The 9,308-nt window shown below is 30.8% G+C and overlaps 1 protein-coding gene across 2 annotated transcripts in view; it reads right to left on the bottom strand.

Moving 5' to 3' along the window:
* Window positions 1-1,698: 1,698 nt before the first annotated feature.
* The window catches only part of LOC145242288 (uncharacterized), a 40,588-nt gene continuing 32,978 nt past the window's right edge, over window positions 1,699-9,308 (bottom strand). Inside the window, exons 1-2 of one of the 2 annotated variants that reach the window (XR_013862693.1) lie at window positions 8,186-8,606; window positions 1,699-1,934 (exon numbers count right to left, since the gene is read on the bottom strand). The gene's annotated coding sequence lies outside the window, so the exon portion shown is untranslated. Of the gene's footprint in view, window positions 1,935-8,185; window positions 8,607-9,308 lie in introns of those variants that run through there. The other variant, XR_013862692.1, reaches the window with a different exon arrangement.

The raw sequence follows: 9,308 nt of genomic DNA, 5'->3' as shown, positions 1-9,308 counted from the left end.
ATATAGATCAAAGAAAAGGTAATTTACGTAAATTATTCAAAAAGCTTATATCATTAAAAAATAAAATACCATTACAAACCCATACACACACAATGGGAAGCAACTCTTTACACAGTCTAAGGTAGACAACTGTTACAGTTTTCGCTATTAAAATCTGATTTACATTGATTATTTCCAATAATCAAAAGGTCACTTCCTGGAGCAAACATTTGATCCTTATATCTGATATGTAAATATCCAAATGTTCAATTAAAGTTCTCTTAAATGATGAGTTATAACAGAACTGCAGAACATTAATTTTCATCTCCTTGACCACTGAAACCACTTAAACAACATATGCAATTATAGTATATTTATCTGGCAATCTCTAGGTCACACTGGATTCCAGAATTCATTTAGTCTAGTGGGGTATCCAGCTCAGTACTGTTACTAGAGGAAACATCACTAGAGAAAAGTACATAATTCTTCATATAATCCAGTGTGGTGTAACCATACTGATGAAATGTTGTTTGAACTTCGAATGCTATGTTATTTTAAATGTGTAGTCCATGTTGTAAAGAAGTATGCACATATTTGGTTGTGCTGTAGTGACACAGAGAGACCATAGGCACTCGAGTATTAGCCATAAAAATTCTCTGCTTATCATTGTTGTCAGGTTATCCTAACAAATTGTTGTCCTCAGAGACTGAAGATACTTGAGAAATGTGTCTAGTACTGTTGGTTCGCACGTGCCTCTTTAAATCACTGTTTCGTGTAAATGAGGAGTTGCAGATTTTACAGAAAAAAGGTTTCTCACCAGTGTGTATTCGACTGTGTGCTGTTAAATTACCTTTTTTTGCAAATGATAAATCACAGATTTCACAAGAATAAGGTTTCTCTGCAGCGCGTGTTTGACCGTGTGCTGCTAAATTCTGTGTTAGTGAAAATGATAAATCACAGATTTCAGTGTGGATTTTCATGTGGGTTGCTAAACCCTCTTTTCTGGTAAAAGATGACTTACATATTCCACAAGAATAAGGTTTCTCTCCAGTGTGACTGCGTTCATGTCTCCTTAAAACAGATTTGGTTCTAAATCTCAAGCCACAGAATCCACAAGAAAATGGTTTCTCTCCTGTGTGGATTCGCATATGAGTCTTTACATCAAATTTTGTTCCAAATGAGGACCAACAAATATCACAGGAATAAGGTTTCTCTCCAGTGTGTATTTGCACGTGTGCCTTCAGATGATCTTCCCTTGTAAATGTTGAGTCACACACTTCACAAGAATACGATTTCTCTCCAGTATGTTTTTTCATGTGCATCTTTAAATTATGTTTCCATGTAAATAATACACCACACACTTCACAACTATAAGATTTCTCTCCAGTCTGTTTTGGCATGTTTTCTTTTAGGATTGATTTTGTGTCAGACATTTTAGCTAAAAAATGTTTTCCTACATAAAATTGTCTGTGAAAATCTTATACAACACACTTTAATACATAATTATTTCTCCAGCGGCTTGGAGTATCTTAATTTTAAAATGAGTTTTGTGAATGATAAACAACACACTTTATAAATGATGTTGCTTCCTTATGCATGTCAATTCTTATTTATGTTGGTACATTATTAATTATAAGCCACATGCTTTTCTCAAGAGTCTATTTTTCCATGTTTGTTTTGTAAGTTTGGAGGAAAATAATAAGTCATATAATTTGAACATTTAAATCGAAACAAAATAATTTATTTTCTTTAGCATCTATTTCTTGCTGTTTATAAATAAAGATTAACTGCAAATATTTATTCACACAAATGCGTGAATAAACATTTACAGATAATCTGTAATAATAATTCCTAATTTATGTATGAGCATACAATAATTTTAATTTCTTCCATTCTGAGATCAGGTTCCAAATCCATGAATGAACATACAATAATTTCAGTTGACTCCAAATTGACTGAAAATAAAAAAGTGGGTCATGTAAAAAAGTATATTCTTAATAAGAACATGGAACAAACATACTTAATAAGAACATGGAACAAACATACTTAAAAAACATGGAACAAACATACCTAAAAAACATGGAACAAACATACCTAAAAAACATGGAACAAACATACCTAAAAAACATGGAACAAACATACCTAAAAAACAAAATATGAAATACAAAAATTATTTTTTCAATCAAATGAATAAAAATAATTTTTTTGACTAATTTCTTAATTGTACATTTATATGCCACATGACCACCTGTAAGAACATACATGTAATAAATTATTATATATATATATATATATATATATATATATATATATATATATATATATATATATGATTTTAAGTAGAAAAAATCAACATATTGTAGAATTAAATTTACAATATTTTATTCAAAACAAGAAAGAAAAAAATAACATTTTTGATGAATTTTAGATCAGAAAGCCAGTATCTTCAGACTGGCCTGATCTGGTATCACCATAAGTAATTTGTAGGAGAAGGTAATGACAGATGGACTTTTATATTCCATTTCAAAACCATTGGAATATTGTGCAATATTCAAGCATATTCCAAAAGTTGTGCAAAGATCCTGAGCATAAACATACTTAACTGCGAGATGTTGACTACTTGTAATGGATTCGATGTATTTTATATTTCTTTATTTAAAGTTACACTCATTCTATTAACATATGCGGGTGCAATAATGAAAAGATATATTTTAATAAGATTGATGCTTTGCGATTTTAAAGAAATTGGGTATAATTTATGACAAACTGTTGAAAGTGTTACATAATGATTGTTGGAAAGTCGAGAAAAGTAAAAACAATCATGTGATTTCACCAGAGATGTGATAGAATAGTGATGTGCACAGTTTCTATTTTCTGGTATTCATGTATCACAAAAAACGAACAAGGGAACTTTCCTCTTTATGGCGACTTTCCGACATAAGAACCACTGAACGTCACTTTCCATCCACCCAACCATAGCCTTGAACCCCTGGAGGGGCATAAGCCTTCTACAACTTTGTAGATGCTTTTGTAGCAAGGAGTTCTTTTTGGGGGGGTAAGAGTGCTGGCCCCACGCCCAACCTTCCCAGAAGGTACATACAGAACCTAGGCTTCCCAAATGGTCACCCATCTTGTACTGGCCACGCTCAATGTTGCTTAACTTTGGTGATCCGATGAGAACTGGTGTATGAACATGATTGTGCCGTACACTGAAGTCACTTTGGTCCTTGTAAAATTCACTCAGAACTTTACTTCCAATAGAATACTTCCAAATCTCTAAATTAATAAGTAGTGTTTTCATTGTTTTACAGGGAAATCGAATTTGTGGGTTGATGCTTCATTATAAAAATCACTGTCCTTTTTAAACATTCATTTATTATTGAAATACTCATAACACATTTCCAAAGAAGTCTTTAACTTAACAAGGCTTTCAATGATTCACAGATAAGCACTAAATTATCAGTATAAATCATCTTTACACAACTATGCAAAATTCCATCTTATCAGTTTGCATTCCCAAAAATGAAAACAACAATTTAACTAAATAATTAAACTAAAAGTTTTACAATTGGTGATAATCGTTAATTCAAAACAAAATTTATATATCAACTATCTTGCATCAACGGTTCTACTAAGTCGAGTAATTTTATCCATTTTTTTTTCAGTATGACCATAGCAAAGGAGTTTAATGGTCTTCAAACATCCTTTTATAATGTTATAATTTAATTTTCTATGATGTCATCAGATCTAGTCATATATTCAAGACTATAATTACATATCGATCATATCATTCTCATATTTGTTGCATGAAAAGTGAAAAATGTAAAAACATATGTGATTTCACAAGACACTTTTAAAATGTGATAGAATAGTGATATGCACAGTGTCTATTTTCTTGATACTAGGTAATACAAAATGAACTAAGGAACTTTCCTCATTATGATGGCTTTCCAACACTATGACCACCAAAGATCATTTTGGTCTTTATAAAATTCACTTTCAGAACTCTACATTTCAGAGAATTCTCTCAAATCTCTAACTTAACAAGTAAGTTTTACAGGCAAATCGAATTTTTGGGTTGAAAATAAAATTCTACTTTGTTAGCCGATTACATGTAAACAACCGTAACAACCTAAAACATTACTTTTTATTTTTTTTTAGAATTTTAAGCCAGAGATTAATTTCACATATGAATTTAATATAAAATTATCGATCACATGCAGAGTTTTCAGGATATGTAAACGATTTTTTAATGACATATCCATTTGGCTTGCGTGTGTGTGTGTGTGTATTTTGGGAAATACTGTACATTTGTTTTGCTATAATATTTAACATGTAATAAAATGTAATTATTTTATCCACAATTTGTTTTAATATATAATTAACCAAAGAGACACGCTGATATAAACAGTGCTAAAAACTTGATGGTAAAAACGACATTTTAGAATGTATATTTTCGGCTGAATGAATCCCCTCTCCAACACATACACAAAATTTTAGAATGGATATTTTCGGCTGCATTAATTCCCTCTCCAACACATACCCACAATTTTAGAATGTATATTTTCGGCTGAATTAATCCCCTCTCCAATACATACCCACAATTTTAGAATGTATATTTTCGGCTGAATTAATTTCCTCTCCAACACCTACCCACAATTTTAGAATGTATATTTTCGGCTGAATTAATTTCCTCTCCGACACATACCCACAATTTTAGAATGTATATTTTCGGATGAATTAATCCCCTCTCCAACACATACCCACAATTTTAGAATGTATATTTTCGGCTGAATTAATCCCCTCTCCAATACATACCCACAATTTTAGAATGTATATTTTCGGCTGCATTAATTTTCTCTCCGACACATACCCACAATTTTAGAATGGATATTTTCGGCTGAATTAATCCCCTCTCCAACACATACCCACAATTTTAGAATGGATATTTTCGGCTGCATTAATTCCCTCTCCAACACCTACCCACAATTTTAGAATGGATATTTTCGGCTGAATTAATCCCCTCTCCAATACATACCCACAATTTTAGAATGTATATTTTCGGCTGAATTAATCCCCTCTCCAATACATACCCACAATTTTAGAATGTATATTTTCGGCTGAATTAATTTCCTCTCCAACACCTACCCACAATTTTAGAATGTATATTTTCGGCTGAATTAATTTCCTCTCCGACACATACCCACAATTTTAGAATGGATATTTTCGGCTGAATTAATCCTCTCTCCAACACATACCCATAATTTTAGAATGTATATTTTCGGCTGAATTAATTTCCTCTCCGACACATACCCACAATTTTAGAATGTATATTTTCGGCTGCATTAATTTCCTCTCCAACACATACCCACAATTTTAGAATGGATATTTTCGGCTGAATTAATTTCCTCTCCAACACATACCCACAATTTTAGAATGTATATTTTCGGCTGAATTAATTTCCTCTCCGACACATACCCACAATTTTAGCATGGATACTTTCGGCTGCATTAATTTCCTCTCCAACACATACCCACAATTTTAGAATGGATATTTTCGGCTGAATTAATTTCCTCTCCAAAACCTACCCACAATTTTAGAATGTATATTTTCGGCTGAATTAATTTCCTCTCCGACACATACCCACAATTTTAGAATGGATATTTTCGGCTGCATTAATTTCCTCTCCAACACATACCCACAATTTTAGAATGGATATTTTCGGCTGAATTAATCCCCTCTCCAACACATACCCACAATTTTAGAATGTATATTTTCGGCTGAATTAATCCCCTCTCCAATACATACCCACAATTTTAGAATGGATATTTTCGGCTGAATTAATTTCCTCTCCAACACATACCCACAATTTTAGAATGTATATTTTCGGCTGAATTAATTTCCTCTCCAACACCTACCCACAATTTTAGAATGTATATTTTCGGCTGAATTAATTTCCTCTCCGACACATACCCACAATTTTAGAATGTATATTTTCGGCTGCATTAATTTCCTCTCCAACACATACCCACAATTTTAGAATGGATATTTTCGGCTGAATTAATTTCCTCTCCAACACCTACCCACAATTTTAGAATGTATATTTTCGGCTGAATTAATTTCCTCTCCGACACATACCCACAATTTTAGAATGGATATTTTCGGCTGCATTAATTTCCTCTCCAACACATACCCACAATTTTAGAATGGATATTTTCGGCTGAATTAATCCCCTCTCCGACACATACCCATAATTTTAGAATGTATATTTTCGGCTGAATTAATTTCCTCTCCGACACATACCCACAATTTTAGAATGGATATTTTCGGCTGCATTAATTCCCTCTCCAACACATACCCACAATTTTAGAATGGATATTTTCGGCTGAATTAATCCCCTCTCCGACACCTACCCACAATTTTAGAATGTATATTTTCGGCTGAATTAATCCCCTCTCCGACACATACCCACAATTTCAGAATGTATATTTTCGGCTGCATTAATTCCCTCTCCAACACATACCCACAATTTTAGAATGGATATTTTCGGCTGAATAAATCTCCTCTCCAACACATACCCACAATTTTAGAATGTATATTTTCGGCTGCATTAATTCCCTCTCCGACACATACCCACAATTTTAGAATGTAGATTTTCGGCTGAATTAATCTCCTCTCCAACACATACCCACAATTTTAATATGGATATTTTCGGCTGAATTAATTTCCTCTCCAACACCTACCCACAATTTTAGAATGTACATTTTCGGCTGAATTAATCCCCTCTCCAACACATACCCACAATTTTAGAATGGATGTTTTCGACTGAATTAATTCCCTCTCCAACACATACCTCCAATTTTAGAATGTATATTTTCGGCTGAATTATATTTTAGAATGTATAATTTCGGCTGAATTATAACTAAATATATATGTATATAATAAGTTACTAAAATATATATGGCAATTAAGCTACACGAATTATATGCCACATTTTATTCTCATTATAATTCGACAGTTTATTTTACTCTAATGTAAGTATTAAATCACTACATAATAATGGTAAAAACACTATTTTTAAAAAGTAAAAAATATTTCTATTATTTTTAAACAACTTTAATAGTTTATTTAGGAAGTATATTTCCATAAAGAAATTAAACAAACCATTTTTAAAAGAGAAATTATGAGTTTTTTTTATATTTTATTCGCAGTTTTGTGTTTGTGGTGTCAAAAATTCCCCCAAAATTCTGTTACAATAATTTTTGTGATAAAAAAATAATATATTAAAACATTTCTATTTTTTTATTGTAAAAGTAAAATCGGTTTTTATTTTTTTAAAATTAAATAATGTCTTATTTGGCAAGCAATAGAAACTTTTTAAGGTACAATAGTAATTTTGAATATAGTATATTGCGAAAGTAATTGTTTTTAGTAACAAACAATAAAGAAATTTTGTATTTAATTTAAATACCGAATACATTAATAAACTTCAATTTTAAGCAAGAAAAAAAAATGGATAATTTAATATCACCTCTAAAATATTTGTACGTCATATTTGGCTGGCATATACTTGTAAAAAATATTAAACTTATTCTGGTTATCTTTACGACTATTGTCATGATATAAATATACATTTTCAATAATGAAATGTTATCTATATTAAAAAATAAAAGATGATTCTGGAAATTAAAAACAACAACAAAAAAAAACAAACGATTATTATGTTTTTTAACATAATAATCGAATAGGGCAAGAAAGAAGAGAAGAAATCCGCCGAAAAGGCATTTTGGGTTTGTATTACTGTACACATAGATTCGAAAAAGGTATTATAAATAATAAACTAGACAAAATACTGTTAGAAATTCGCTCAATATATGTTACCGTGACATAAGTTGACATGTATTCGGTTGTTTTCTAACAGTATTTTGTCTAGTTTATTATTTATAATACCTTTTCCCAAACGTACCCTCTCCGAGAGAGAGTCGGCTGCCATTTTGAATTTTCCAATACATCGGTAAACACTGCATGTTTTTCGAGCTGAATAAACATGTTACACTGAATACAAACACAAAAAATATATCCAGGTAGGTAGAAAAGTAACTTATCTTGCCTTTGATAACATTTATTTGTTCTATATTTGTTTTTTGACAACTTTTTCGAATCTATGTGTACAACTTGAGTCTAGCAATGATTAAGGAATACTTACTTGTTATAGAAAGTCCTGTGATAGGCTATCGGTAAAGTTCACTGAACTCTTCAACTTAGTAACATTAACAAAACAAAAAAAAAACTGATTACACGGTGTATCATAAAATGTGTCCCGTTTTTACACGAAATATTCAAACGTTGTAATGTTTAACAATTTTACCGTTTACTATCGAGATAATTATTATTTTATAATTCTAAGTTTATTTTTATGTGTTTGTAAAGATGAGAAATTAGTTGCTTCTGCTTTTTTTTTATTATTATTATAAAATCGACAAAAAAAAACCTCTAATGCGAGTATTAAATAATCTTCGAATTTTTGTAAGAAAGTAGTTTTCAAATGTTTATGTTACTTTTTAATCACTGCATAATAATGGTAAAGATACCCTTCCTTTTTGTACCAGTCGGAGATATGTCATCGACAATCAGTCTGAAAGTAAATTTTAAATTTGTTGGTCTTGGAGCAGTGTATAGTCCTGATCACTCTCGGGGGGGGGGGGGGGTCTACCCTCGTAGGCTTTACTTTCCCTTCAATCGTCTCAGGAGTCTGTACCAGTCAATGCCAACATGACTGCTGAAACAATGTTTGCAATCAGAGTGCTCTAATCCTTATATATATATATATATATATATATATATATATATATATATATATATATATATATATATATATATATATCGCAAAATCTAGTTGTTGTTGTTTTTTAAAACGAAATTACATTTATTAAAATCCATTATTTCTGAGTAACTTTTTTTTTTCCAGAAAGATAAAGCCCTGAATTTTATCATATAGAAAACAGAATAATGTAAAACTTTTCTACTATTTTTAATCAAATTTTAAATGGTAAAATTTCCCCAAAAGTTTACAATTGACATTTTTTGTCTTGCACAAAAAACGTACATAAATATTTAAAAAGAAAAAAGGTTTTTGAAATAATTAATTTATTTATTTATTGTCTAACTAAGATTTAGGATGCTTTTCTAAGAGAATATGAAAAAATATTATTATATAAGTACCTGAATTTCAAATAATTCCACTTATTCATATAGGTAACCAGATATTTCGCGTCGATCTAGAGTCTAGATCGACACTGTTTACGTTTGCGTTTGATAAGAAGAAAACT

Source organism: Euprymna scolopes, chromosome 21 (assembly GCF_053919585.1).
Source record: "Euprymna scolopes isolate OS-2025 chromosome 21, ASM5391958v1, whole genome shotgun sequence".
Taxonomy (NCBI): domain Eukaryota; kingdom Metazoa; phylum Mollusca; class Cephalopoda; order Sepiida; family Sepiolidae; genus Euprymna; species Euprymna scolopes.
This window is presented reverse-complemented; position numbering and strand designations above follow the sequence as displayed.